Source organism: Hypanus sabinus, chromosome 28, assembly GCF_030144855.1.
Source record: "Hypanus sabinus isolate sHypSab1 chromosome 28, sHypSab1.hap1, whole genome shotgun sequence".
In the NCBI taxonomy this organism is placed as follows: Eukaryota; Metazoa; Chordata; class Chondrichthyes; order Myliobatiformes; family Dasyatidae; genus Hypanus; species Hypanus sabinus.
In genome coordinates this window covers 22,065,075-22,079,528 of record NC_082733.1, presented here as the reverse complement: position 1 = coordinate 22,079,528, position 14,454 = coordinate 22,065,075, and the positions used below count along the sequence as shown (strand labels likewise).

The 14,454-nt window shown below is 38.2% G+C and overlaps 1 long non-coding RNA gene across 1 annotated transcript in view; it reads right to left on the bottom strand.

Moving 5' to 3' along the window:
• LOC132382345 (uncharacterized) overlaps positions 1-12,205 on the bottom strand; it is a 74,938-nt gene extending 62,733 nt beyond the window's left edge. The window contains exon 1 of the long non-coding RNA XR_009508287.1: positions 12,080-12,205. This is a non-coding gene — a long non-coding RNA (uncharacterized LOC132382345). The remainder of the gene's footprint in view (positions 1-12,079) is intronic.
• Positions 12,206-14,454: the final 2,249 nt, after the last annotated feature.

Genomic DNA, 14,454 nt, shown 5'->3' with positions numbered 1-14,454 from the left:
GCACAGGAAACATTTCACTGTTAGAGGGAAGAATGAATTCAATTAAATACTAGCAAATTCTGGAAGCAAACATCACACCGTCTGTAAAAAAGCTGAAGATGAAAAGAGGATGGCTTATAGCAAATTTAAATTTTTATATATATTGTAGTAGACTGCTGCCACAAAACAAAACAAATTCATCAACATGTCAATGATAATAAATCTGATTCTGTTTCTGATTCAGAAATAAGGGTGTATATTACGGGAAATCACAGGCTAAATTGCCTACAATTTGAGATGAGAATATTGGTAAGTTTGTCTGCCTTTGCAGTAATAATGAGGAAATGTGGCAGTAACTTTGAGAGTAAAATGCTAAATTCCACGATTCACTGCTCTTCCAAAAGGTGCACTCCTGCACTCCTTTCTGGGGTAATCAGCAGAAAACAATGATTTGACAAGCACTTCAATTATTCATGAATTATTCGGATTGTAAAAATAAGCCTGAAAATATTACACTTTGTTGAATGAAGTGTTTTAATAACACACTAAGCTATAATTACTTCTTAACAAAATCCTTTCTCCTATAAATCAAATTAATTATTAATTTATGTTTTAAAATTTAGGGTATGTCAGCTTCCAAATGCCCCAATCTTTATTTTACACTCTTTAAAATGTTTCCAAAAAAATTAAATATTTAAGCTCTTTACATCTTGGTTGGCCAGCCATGAGAATTTCTCAACGTGATTGACTATCCATACTGCTAAATAATTTATTATTATTAGGGCTGAAGATCACCCAAGAAAAGAATATGACATTGAAAGAGGTACTATAGATACCAAAGGGAATGTTGTTATACATGGACAGCTTTCCTCGAGGACTGTTGCTTCACTGGTGACTCGATGCCGATGCTGGAAGGAGGTTTTTGGTGGAGTAATCTTACATCTTTAGCCAATGTGGTATTTGCTTAGCAATGATACAAGTTCACGCATTCAAAATGACAGCCACCATGTATGGTCTTCACACAGCCACACCATTTTGACTGCTTCAGGCATATCTACTATCAGTGTAATCCACTCTGGTCAATTTTCTTTTGATCAAGTCTATCTTTAGGAGCTTGAGATATAGCATGTCAGAAAAAACACCTGCAATTTTCTACAGATGTACCTTGAAGAGTATCCTAACTGGCTGCATCAGCGTCTGATATGGGGTGGAGTGGGTCTACTGCACAGGATCGAAGTAAGCTGCAGAGAGTTGTAAAAGTTTCCCGCTCAGTCATGGGCACTAGCCTCTGTAGTATTAGGTCGTCTTCAAGGAGTGGTGCATCAGAAAGTTGGCATCAATCATTAAGGTTCCCTGTCACGTAGAACGTTCCCTCTTCTCATTGCTACCATTAGGAAGGAGGCACAGAAGTGCAAAGGCACACACTCAGTGATTCAGGAATAGCTTCTTCCCCTCTGCCATCCTATTTCTGAATGGGCATTGAACTCTGAACACTGCCTCCCTACTCTTTTATTTCCTTTTTTTTTGCATTACTGAGTTATTTTATCTTTATCTCTCTCTCTTCCTACTTTTTCTGCAATTCACAGTTTTTCTCTATTATCATGTTTTGCTTTGTTCTGCTGCAGCAATGTTAGCAAATTTCACAACATATGCTGCTGATATTAATCCTGATTCTGATTCCGATTCTATCTAATGCCATCTCAACTTGACTCATTGGAATGTAATGAAGTAGTCTCGGCTTCCAATGGTTTCATGCAAATGAATGCATTGAACCCTCTTCCACCAGTGCAGCTGCCTTGAAATATAAGACCATACCTCTTCAACAATTTGTCAAGACGCAGCTTTGAAGCCCCACTGCTATAAGTGTTCTTCTAATCTAGCCTAAACTGTCTCAGCCAGTCCTTTCCCATTAACGCTGGCCTACTTTCATTGTTCATTACAGTGCTATGTGGCTGTATACAGTTCATCGCATTGCTCTGAGAACACGTTTTCCTATAATACCTAGAAAAGCTTTACCAGAGTAAGTTTTCCATGTGATAGTGCTTTCCATTCAGTAATTTGGCTAAACCTGCTAGAATAAGAGTAGTGACTCATTATCTGACAGTCTCAGCAGTATAAATTCACATGCCAATGCACTTGATGCTAATTAACACCTTTACTCAAATGTCTTTGTGTTCATTTCCATTACAGCCTATTGCACAGATACAGTATATTTCTAGTTCCTCATAGTCCAAATACATTTCCAAACAATGAAGTCCTCCTTTCTGTTAATCTTGAGTTACCACAGAAATTGTTTTTGCAGCTTGCCTTAGCTTTGAGAGTCTAGGCTGTTAAAATTTTTTAGCAAGTGAAGACATAGCTGTTCTAAATGAAGAGAACTGATGTAAGTAATAGCCATCACCTTGAAAAAACACTATTGATACTGAGGCAACACACACACAATATGCTGGAGGAACTCAGCAGACCAGGCAGCATCTGTAGAAAAGAGTAAGCAGTTGGCATTTTGGGCCAAGACCCCTTATCAAGACTGGAAAGGAAGGGGAAAAGTTGGAGGGAAGGGACTACTCTGGTCTCACTCACCACATTGAGGACTGAATTTGCTGACTTGGATTTTGCTATGGCTTCTTGTAGTCATTCAATCACTTGAAATAGAGAACATTTTCTAACATTCTTTTCTATGCCTACTTTTTCATGCAATTCTTAATGTTAACAGCTTAACTGAATTAATCATATATGAATTCCCATGTAAACCTACTGCATATGGTACATCCTAGAAAGACACCCATGTTGGATTGCAAGAACACCTTTTTAATGAAACATTGCACTCACTGATTACCTCAAACTACTTTGGTATCCTTTTCCTACCTTTGTAGCTTTTAGCTGTGTCTATTAGCAGTACTGTTGTTGTTCTGGAATAATATTTTTAAACAAGACATGTCTTGCATGGTATGGTGTAAGATTTGTCTCTGGTTTGGATCTAATCTCTATAGGACTATTGTTTTTATTCGTTCATATCATATCATTATGGGGTTTCATGGTATTGCATTCCCCTTTAGCCACAAGCATATTGTTATATTGGAAGAACATATCCAATGATTCAATATTCAAGTAGAACAGTTCTCAATATTGATTATGCATATTCTACCCATCAACCATCAGGCTTATCAACTCGTAAATTAATTTCACTCAACTTTACTGCCCCATTACTGAACTGAGCCAACAACGTATGGATTCATTCTCAAGGATTCTTCATCTCATGTTCTCGATATTTATTGTCTATTTATTTATCTATCTATCTATCTATTTATTTACTTCTGTGTTTGTACAGTTTCAACCTCTCATTCCTACAGTCAGAATTTCCCACCTGCTTCAAAAGGACAACAATTAGACCAGTGCCCAAGATGAGTAGTGTGAGCTAACTTAATGGCTATCATGCAGTAGTGCTCACACTTACAGTGATGAAATGCTTCCAGAGGCTGGTCATGGCCAAGTCCTCAGTAAGGACCTGGACCCACTGCATTTTGTCTACTGCCACAATAGGTCTACGGCAATTTAAATGGCTCTTCACATAGCCTTAGATCACCCAGGCAACACAAATGCCTATATCAGGATGCTGCGTGTGTCTATAGCTCAGCATTCAACACCATCATTGCTATAATCCTGATCAGTAAGCTAAGGAACCTGGGCATCTGTAACTCACTCTGCAATTGGATCCGCTGCTCTACATGGTCAGGTGTAGCTGAAATGCCATCTATAAACTTGCTGGTGATACAACCATTGTTGGCAGACTCTCAAATGGAGACCAGAGGGTGTACAGGATTAAGATATACCAGTTAGTTGAGTAGTATCACAGCAACAACCTTGCACTCAACATCAGTAAGACCAAAGTGGTGCTTATGAACTCTAAGGATCTGATGACCTCTGAGGATCTAACCTGGTCCCAAAATATCGATGAAGCTATAAAGAAAACAAGACAGAGGCTATATTTCATTAGAATCTTGAGAAGATTTAGTTTGTCACCAAAGACACTTGAAAACCTCTACAGATATACCATGGAGAGCATTCTGACATGCTCCATCACTGTCTGGTATGGGGGGGGGGGGGTGTTACTACACAGGATCGAAAGAAGCTACAAAAAGTAAAATTAGTCATCTTCATCTTGTGTACTAGCCTCTGTAGTATCCAAGACATCTCACCTTCAAGGAGCAGTGTTCAGAAAGGCGGCATCCATCACCCATACTGTTTGTTGACTATAGCTCAGCATTTAACATCATCATCCCTATTATTCCTACAGTCCTAATTGATAAGCTATGGAATCTGGATCTCCATAATTTCCTCTGCAGTTGGATCCACTGCTCTACTCTCTCTATACCCATGACTGTGTGGCCAGGCATAGCTCAAATGCCATCTATAAATTTGCTGATGGTGCAACCATTGTTGGAAGAATCTCAAATGGAGACAAAAGGCGTACAGGAGATATACCAGTTAGTTGAGTTAGTTGTTACCATCAGGAAGAAGGTACAGAAGCCTAAAGGCATACACTTAACAATTCAGGAACAGTTTCTTCCCCTCTGCCATCCGATTCCTAGATGGACATTGAACCCATGAATTACAGTGTGTAAAGAAAATATATACTATAAATGGTTTACTTATTTATTTTTTCCTATATTATGATGTTACTGCTGCCGCTAAGCTAACAAATTTCACGACATGTACCGGTGACATAAAACCTGATTCTGATTCTGATTCTGAATTTGTTGTCTTTTGCACACTGGTCTTGTTGGGTGTGGTCTTTCATTGTTTCTATTATGGTTCATGGATTTACTGAGAATGCCTGGAAGAAAATGAATCTCAGGGCTATACAGATATAGTGACATAAATGTACTTCGGTAATAAATTTACTTTGAACTTTGGAGGTTCCCAGTTTTGCCCAGTGGGCAGCTATGTTGTCTCATTGCTGTTCAATAGTGTTAGTGCTAAACTTGGTACATATCACAATCCAGTATTAAATCATTGCTACCACTCTATGTTACTGTAGCTTTCTATGTTATGTAGTTTTATTGATAGACCAGGGCTCCAGAGGCAAAGCAAGCAGAAGTCACATGTAAACACCAAAATAAAATCAGTTTTGGTACAACAGATTTGCTGAACATTTGCCAAGCAGAAGTCTTTAATGTGTTTCAGCATTCCAGAAGGAAAATCTGAAAGGCTTTGCATATCCAAAAAAGATCACATTTTATTTGCAAAATAACACAGTTGTACCACTTACATGTTGAGATTTTCAGCAAATTAACTGAATATTACCCGTAGTCTCTAGCACCGTTTTGTTACTGTAGAGAGACACACCATATGGTTCTCCTGTCCATTTTTGCAATGGAAGCATACAGAAGCATTCAATGAAAGAAGCATGTTTAAAGATACTTCGCAACATTTATAAAATAATATTAAAATAAATATATTAATTTTCCCTGAGATCGCATCATTACAGAGCTTTTTGGAAATAACAAGTGACAGACTTCTACAATTTTGTATTCATGGAATAAGAAGAGTTGTCATTAGTAAGCAAAATTTATCTAGATTTCAATACTGACTCAGTTTTTTTAAAAAAAGATGTGTTTTAAAGAGAGAATAGAGTAGTTACTGCTGCAGCATAGCTAGTTACAGGTATTTGGTTCTGTTATTTCTTTGAACTTGACTAACAGTGAATAGTAAGTTCTTTGCTTCAAGGGGGAAACTCAGCACCTTCAGGTTCAAGATTCATGTTTATTTATTACATGTACATCGAAACATGTAGTGAAAAGTGTCATTTGTGTTAACAACCAACACCTCTGAGGGTGAGCTGGGGGAGCCTGTAAGTGTCACCCCTCATTATGACACTAACATAGTATGCTTAGTGGAATAACACAAAACACAACAAGCGCCATTATATGTTCCCACCCCTATACACAGTACTTTAACCCCAGGATAGACCATCGTCTTCAGCTTCCAGCCTCCACACAGCAGCAAAATGAGATGAGATTTGATAGAGGTATACAACATATTCAGGGGCATAGATAGGGTAAATGCAAGCAGGCTTTTTCTACTGTTGTATAAGACTTGAGGTCATGGGTTAAGGGCGAAAGGAGGAATGTTTCAGAGGAACATAAGGGAGAACTTCTTCACTCAGACAGTGGTGAGAGAGTAGAACAAGCTGCCACTGGAAGTGGTGGATGTGGTTTTGGTTTCAAAATTTAGGAGAAATTTGGATAGTACATAGATGGGAGGGGTATGGAGGGCAGGTTGATGGGAAAAGGCAGATTAATAGTTTGGCATGGACTAGATGGGCTGAAGGGCTTGTTTCTGTGCTGCAATGCTCTATGACTCCATGACTCTGTGACTGATTCCAAATGATGTACCAAACAATTGTGTTTCTTACTTTTTTTGTTAAAATCCGGTCACTGCTGCCAACACCAGCATTTATTGCCCATCCCTAATTGCTAATTGTGTTGGCACGTGGCCTAGTGGGCAAGGCATCAGACTTGTAACCTGAAGGTCACTGGTTCGAGCCTCAGCTGAGGCAGTGTGTTTGTGTCCTTGAGCAAGGCACTTAACAACACGTTGCTCTGCGACGTCACCGGTGCCAAGCTGCATGGGTCCTAGTGCCCTTCCCTTGGACAACATCGGTGGCGTGGAGAGGGGAAGGCCTGCAGCTTGGGCAACTGCTGGTCTCCCATACAACCCTGCCCAGGCCTGCGCCCTGGAAACTCCAGGCGCAGATCCATGGTCTCTCGAGACCGATGGATGTTACCACAATTGCTAAATGGTTTGCTGGGTCAACCACACTAATAGTTTAAGTCATATATACATCTCATTGGAAAAGCTTGACGCATGTCCTCCCCTGCAGGGCATTATCTTATGGATTATTACACCTCGCAGTTTGTGGTCATTATTACCAGTGATTTCAGGTTAGATTTGAATTTCACAAGATTTGAACTCAGATCTCTGAATTGCTTGTGTAGGCCTTAGGATTTTTATAATTGTGATTCAACCAAGCACAAGTGGTGTGTATGTTCATGGCTGATTATTTACACTCTTATGTATGAACATGCAAGGCATGGTCAGTTTAATACTAAAGCAGAAACATAATGATGTGTGTTTTCAACAGTGGCATGATATCCTAAAATAGGCCAATTCAGTACCAATATGTATCCATCCTTCCTTTAGCCCACCCTCCCCCCCCCCCCCCATGAGATGGAGGGGAGAATTTCTTCCTTATTGTCATCCAGTCCTTTTAAATGTGAATCCAAGATTCATATTTGAATTTACTTATTAACATTTTAGCCCTCTCAATACAACATTCAGATTAAACTGAATGTTCTTTCTGATTAATGGAGACTAACAGGGTGGCAATAACAACAAAAAAAACCTCTTTTTTTGGCTGACATCAATATGAAGGTTCTACGTTGGTTCATCATGAAAGGAAATGAATATGAATGATCTTGTGTGGTGTGCTGTCTTTGTGCCAAGATATTTCCCATAAGACAGTGCATGTGTGGCAAGCAAGCCTGCCCTTCACAGCAGCCATGCTAATAGAAATGAATGGGTCATTTGGCATTGGAGAACAAGTAACTTAGCATTTGCACTGAACAATTCTTGCCAGACTGTGCATATTGAAGGGGCTCCTTTCAACGGTGATTAATGGGTTTTTCAAGTGTACTGCTCCCTAGTTATGAGGAGGGTGACCTGGTCAGAGGACGACTTTATGAAGCCATAAAAAATGTATGTCAGGCCTGACTTTCTAATGTCAGACAAAACAGTAAAAATGGCAGGGTAATAAGGCTGTTTTCTTTGCTCTAAATAGCTTTGTGACTACAATTTCGCACTTCTGTGCTTATCTGACAATCGTATTTACAGGGAACTATTTTGCTGCTTTATCCTTTTAATGATTTTGGAAAGCTTGCATTTCCAGCTCAATGCACTGAATTCTGTAGCAGAGATCATATATTTTGTTTAATGCATTACTGTAGACTGAACATGTTGATCTTGAATGTAAAATCTAAAGTGGACCCCTCGTATCCCAAACCTGCTGCTTTCAAAATTATTTGATAATTGAGTGTTTTTAGCCACCTGTTTGTTATTTACTATACATTGCTTAATTTAAGTGATGACATAATTCATTGTTTTATTGTGCAATGATCTGAGATTTCGGGGTAACTATACTGGTGGAATATGACTCACTCATATGAATTAACAACTGGGGTAGAATCAGCACAAAAATAAGGAGGCATAGGAAGTATTTGCAGTGTTATCATAAGAATATTTATTGTAGAAGGTAAAAAAAAATGAATATTCTGTTAGATTATAACTGACATTTCCAGTGATATGACCCGATAGTAAAAGAGACCTGGGAACATGAAAAGGGGACATTTTATTTATTCATGAAAGGAATTAGGCCATACCAGCTAACAAGTAGTAAGCGTACTTTTAGAGACCTCCCAGCCTGGTACAATGTTTTATTGAAGTACAAAACCTACCACTCCTGAAGTTAATTTCCCTGGAATTCAGATGTGGATGTTAAATCCTTTCAGAATTCTCTTCCATTCAAAACTGCAAGCCAGACATTGGATGCTACCCATGTATTGTACTTTAGGGAATGGCTTCAGTGCAAATCAAAGCTGGTGGAAGATATTCCGCAGGGAGCAATAGAAAATAATTTATAATTTTGCCAATAAGTGTGCATTGTCTTCCAATTTTGATGTTGTTCTTGCTCACTAGAATGCTTTCTATTTACAAAATATTCCAATTATGTAACTTCAGCATTAATTGGTGTTTTATTTAATTTTAATTAATTTTTAATGAGTACTATTATGGGGGCACTTTAATATCATCATTATGTATCATGTGTTGCCTTTCTCTTCAGTGCTGAAACGATTGGCCACCATCTTGAAAATCCCTTATTTGGAGAATTGATCAGTTTAGCCCTTGCTGTATGTGTTGGAGGTAATGTTCAGTTCTAAAGACAAAAAGAACATGTGCATACAACAGACCACTATACAAATAAATAATGTTTTTCTTACTTCAATGAAGGTTCATCATAAAGCTGACGTAAATAATAGTAAAAACATTTAGAAGGTAAGGAAGTGCATATTTTAGCAGCAGGCAGTCTTTAAGGGAAAGAGCATTTCAAGCCAAATCAATTTTATTGTCATTTGCATCAGTATGGTGAGATATAGGTATAATGGAAAACTTGCTTGGAGCATCATTGTAGGCATGTTGATTCAGACAACACACAGAACATAAATTATACAAGACAGTGAAGAAAAATGACTGTAGAAAATGATATTAGTGCGAAGTACATGGTCAGAGACACATCTATGGTAGTCCAAAGGTGATCCATAGTTTCATTGTTAATGTAAGATTATGGTTGTACAGGATGATTCAAGAACCTGATGGTTGTTGGAGTACGGCTGTTCCTGAACCTGATGTGTGGTATTTCAGGCTTCTATACTGCCTGCCCAACAATGGCAGTGAGAAGAGGGCGTGACCCGGATAGTGGGAATCCCTGATGATAGATGGGGATATCAGTAACATTAGCTGAGGTTAACACAGGACTCGGGAGGTCAATTTGTCTTTTTTAAAGATGTTGCAGACCACTCAGTACTAGATGCTTCTCAACATGACTGTAAGAAATATTCCTTTTAACATTTCCTTGCCTCCAATCTCCTCTCTTGACTGTGGTTCACATTGTTGTGTGGTTTTGCTGTCTTAGTATTGTCTTGGCAAGTTCTTCAAATCTCCAAGTTATCACAGTCATATACAATCTCATCCTCACTTTACAAACAACTTATCAAAAGATAAATTAATCAAAATCAGATTAACTACTGCCTTGCCAACAAATCAAAAACAAATCTAATGTAACCCATAATACACAGTCTAATTATATTCTCAATTATTGCTGATTCCCATCCTTTAATATTCCAAATTTCATGAAATACTGCTCAGTGCATTAACATGGCTCAATAATATATGTCAGCTATTGTGTTTCTCCTCTACCTGGCCTAGTGAATCTGAGGTCTTCATAAAACACAAATTAAAATTCTTGCTGTATTCAGTATATACCAGAGTTAAAACCCATGGTGTGACTATCTGGCTCAATTGGAAAGGGCTACTGAAAGTTGAGAGATTTGGGGCTGGGGGGGTGGGGGGAGAAGTGGGTGAGGGTAGGGGAGCAGTGGGGAGGAAACATCAACATAGTTTACACTTGTACAGCTGTAAAAGATGTCCTGGGTAAACACATTCAGGCACAGGTACATTTGATATTCAATTATCTCAGCATTTAAAATTTAAATATGTCCTCGAAGAAATTTTCAATTCTCCACTGAACTGTAATCAAAAGTCAGTTTCTTCAAGTCAGGTGCAGTAGCAGTCCTTGACCTCGATTACCTCCTGTGATACTCTCTCTGAAGCAAGGCCTCATCAGCATCACTACAGCTACAATATCAGGTTTGACCTTCTCTGACTGCTGCACTATGAAGACTTTGCTTCATTATCCACTGTCGCAGCTCTGGTCTCTTTTCCATACCAATCCTGACATTTCTTAATGCCTTGACTTCCGTGTATGTAATCTCAATGCCCATAGCCCCAACACTGACCTGGAAGTATTGCCTAATGGAATAATGTCTGAGTGATGTATCCATTTACCAGAAAATGCACTTTTTTAATACTGATATGTTTTATGTTACTCATAATATTTGCAATTATTTCTTTTATGCATACTTTTTCAGCTAATTATCATGTTTGTTTTAAACCTACAGAAAATGTTGCTATTGTTTCAGAATCTTCAGTTTTAACCAGTAGGACTTTACTGGTCTCAATCCATGGCATGTCAGATGGGACACGTAACCCATGTATGATGGGCTATGTGACCCAGGAAGTTGTATTCTATTCCTACAACCGTAAAATGTATCATTGAATAGCTGCTATAACAAAGAATGAATGTCAGAATGAACTAACAGACTGAATAAATTAACAGAATAAAGGTATTAATCAAATGCAATCATGTATTGAAGTAAGCTGCAGAGAGCTGTAAACTTAGTCAGCTCCATCATGAGCACTAGCTTCCGTAGTATCCAGGACAACTTCAAGGAGCAATGCCATTATTAAGCACCCTTATCACCCAGGTTATGCCTTGTACTCATTAATACCATCAGAAAGGAGGTACAGAAGCCTAAAGGCACAATCAGCAATTCAGGAACAGCTTCTTCCCCTCTGCCATCTGATTTCTGAATGGACATTGAACCCATGAACACTACCTCACTCCTTTTTTTATTTCTATTTTTGCACTACTTATTTAATTTTATATACATACACTTACTGTAATTCACAGATATTTTTTCTCCATTATTAAGTATTGTATTGCTCCCACAAAGTCAACAGATTTCATGACATATGCTGGGGATATTAAACCTAATTCTTATTCTAAATAGTAAGAAGCTTGCAACTACTTACTTTGGACTAAATGATAATACTTAAAAATGTTAGGGGTGTGTATTTGTGTACAATCATTACCTTGAACCTCTACCCCAAAAAAAGTTGTTCTCAAATCTGTACTCAACAGAAAGGAGTACCAAAATTAATTAAAACATGTACATCTATTTAATACATCTAATGCAGGTGATTACGTACTAAATGGTTATTTGCTGTTAAGTGGATGAATGCCTTATGATGTATCAGAGCTCTGACACCTACCTGACTGCATTTCACCTGTAATAAATTCCGGTTTCTGTTTTTATGGAGCTAATACTGTTGATCTTTTTTTCATTTGTAACCAAGCTGTCAGCACTAAGCCTTCAGGAGGTTGGAGCTCTTTCAAAATCTCAGGAGCATGACAGTAAAAGATCTGCTAATGCTCAGTGATATTGCTGTGATGTACTTTTGACCCAAAAGTGATCTATTTTGCTGTAACTGTTAAATTTTTAATGGTGCAATGATATTTTGCACATGGACTTTGGAGACAATCTGTCCAGTTAGGAGCCTATGATACCTTATAACAAACTTGAGGAGTATATTAAAACATTCAAAGAAAAATAAAATATCTTAAAACTTGTTAAGTTTTGCAAACCTGCCAAGTTTCACTGCTCTGAAGTCGGGATTACTGTTTCCCTCTGTTCCACTCTTTGAAAATAAAGCTATCTTTATGTATTCCAGTAGACTTGTAATTCATTTCCTTCTTTGTGCTTCTAAAAGCTCTCTGCACGTAATGTGCCAAGGTTGGCAGCAATGGGTTTGTTGACTTTAATGCAAAGTTCATTCTGGGGTCAAGCACTTATGGTTGGTTCATTGAACATTAGGGATGTCTAAAACTGCAGGCCAGAAATTGGAGCTAATTTAAATTTAGATGGTTCGTTCGGACCAGATCAAAGCCAAGCATTGCTTGGGTCTAACTCAGATTATTTTTAAATGGCAGTTATTCACTTCTTAACCCTACCAGCTGCAAACTTGCTTTTGATTTAATGAAAAAAAGCTCTTCCAAAATTGAATGCAGTGCATCAGTTAACATTGTGGCATTCATGTAGTGAATGGTTTCAGAAGTATAGATGAATGCTTTAGCCATAAATTGAAGTTTCCCTTTACATAACTAATTTTGTCACCCTTTTTCATTGTGCAGACTAATTGGTGCTTATGGATGGATGAACAATATATGTAAAACAGAAATAGAAACTTAGTTGAATTTGGTTTGTTTGGATTGAAGAAAGCTTTTATCCCCTACCCCCCCCCCCCCACACACACACACTTATATGAGGTTTAGATTTTTTATTCACACAGACACTTTGCATTAGCACATATTCCAAAGCAGCCTGTGACAACCTATTAGGTTCAATCTCAGACTGGAACAAGTAAACCAGCTTCATGATGTAAAAAAGTTAAGTGTGGTCTTTAGAGAAAGACACCTTGTTTCAACTTGAAATCAGCCTGAGAAATCTCTGTTAAATCTGTCAATCAGAAGAGGTTCTCTTGGTTAACATAACTGAACAGTTCTATTGAATGGAACTAAAGTAAGTGCCTCTTTTACTTGTATTTCCCATCTCTTTAATAGCTGCCTGTGAGAGTAGAATACGGAGATGGATTTGGATGTCTTGGCTCTCTGGTGTTTTGCTTCCAAACCATAAAGTCAGAATATTCTATTCCATTCCACTTCTATGTTATTATTTTTGGGTCAGCATGGTAGCGTAGTGGTTAGTATAATGCCTTACAGTACCAGTGACCTGGGTTCAATTCCCGCCACTGCCTGTAAGGAGTTTGTATGTTTTCCATGTGACTGTATGTGTTTCCTCCTGGTGCTCTGGTTTCCTCCCACTGTCCGAAGTTCCAGTTGGTAGGTTGGTAGGTCATTGTAAATTGTCCCATGATTAGGCTAGGACTGAATTGCCAGGTGATGCTTCCCAAAGGGATGAAAGGGCCAATTCCATGCTGTACCTCAATAAACAACAAATAAATAATTTCAAATAATTAATAAATAAATAAATATTTTAAGGGTAAGGCTACTTGGAAGCTGAAGAAATAGTCATTGCAGACTTACTGGACAACAATCATCTGAAATGGAACCTATTAGATATGACAAGTAAAGAGAAACTCTTTGAGTTGAGGTCTTCTCGAGTGGGCCTTTCCAAGCTGATTTGGCACTTCGTTCCCAGAAGATGCTGACTCCTACTGATCCCAGCCAACTTCATTTGAACATCTAGAGGCATCCAATTTTCACCAGCTGTCATTGTCTGCAGATCAAGTGCTGGAGGCAAGGCTGGTTTTGTGCCTCCACAAACCCAGAAGCACCAAAGCCAAAAGCACAAGACAGGCTTTTCCTGGATAAGATCATCAAACTCAGTGCGTACTAACAATCTCTCCCAAAAAGGTTTGCAGATTTATTTGGGAGTTCTTTCCCCAGAGTGCTCATTCCCATGTGAATTCCCTTTCAATTCTGAAATAAAAAAGCTGGATTTGATCCAATTGTCACTCAGTGGAAATTTTATTTTCAAGAATACACAACATAATAAATATCCTGTATTGCAGTTGTAAGAGGGTCAATGTTTGATCAAAACTTCAAGTGATTGCTGCATTTCTTTATTTTGAGCTTAGCCTTGGCTGAAATATTATTCATTTGATGATCCATGCATCTGCACATACAGATTGCATTGAGAGACTTTGATTGTTGTTTACCCCTTAGTTGGGAAAATTACTGGTGATGTTTAGTTATGAAAATAAGCATGGCTTTTCTCAGTAGAATATCTGTCTTCATATTTTCCATCTGCTATTTATAAGGTGTGTAATCTAATCTGACTCTGTGTACATATTAGACTTGGACCCTTTCTTTTGTCGAAGTATTTAGGGATGGAAATTCACCAATGGTTGCACATTAATTGGTTTAATTGTGCATTTGAAACACACTCTCACAACTCAGGGAACTACTGCTGCCAAGCTCCAACAACCTGGTTTTGATCC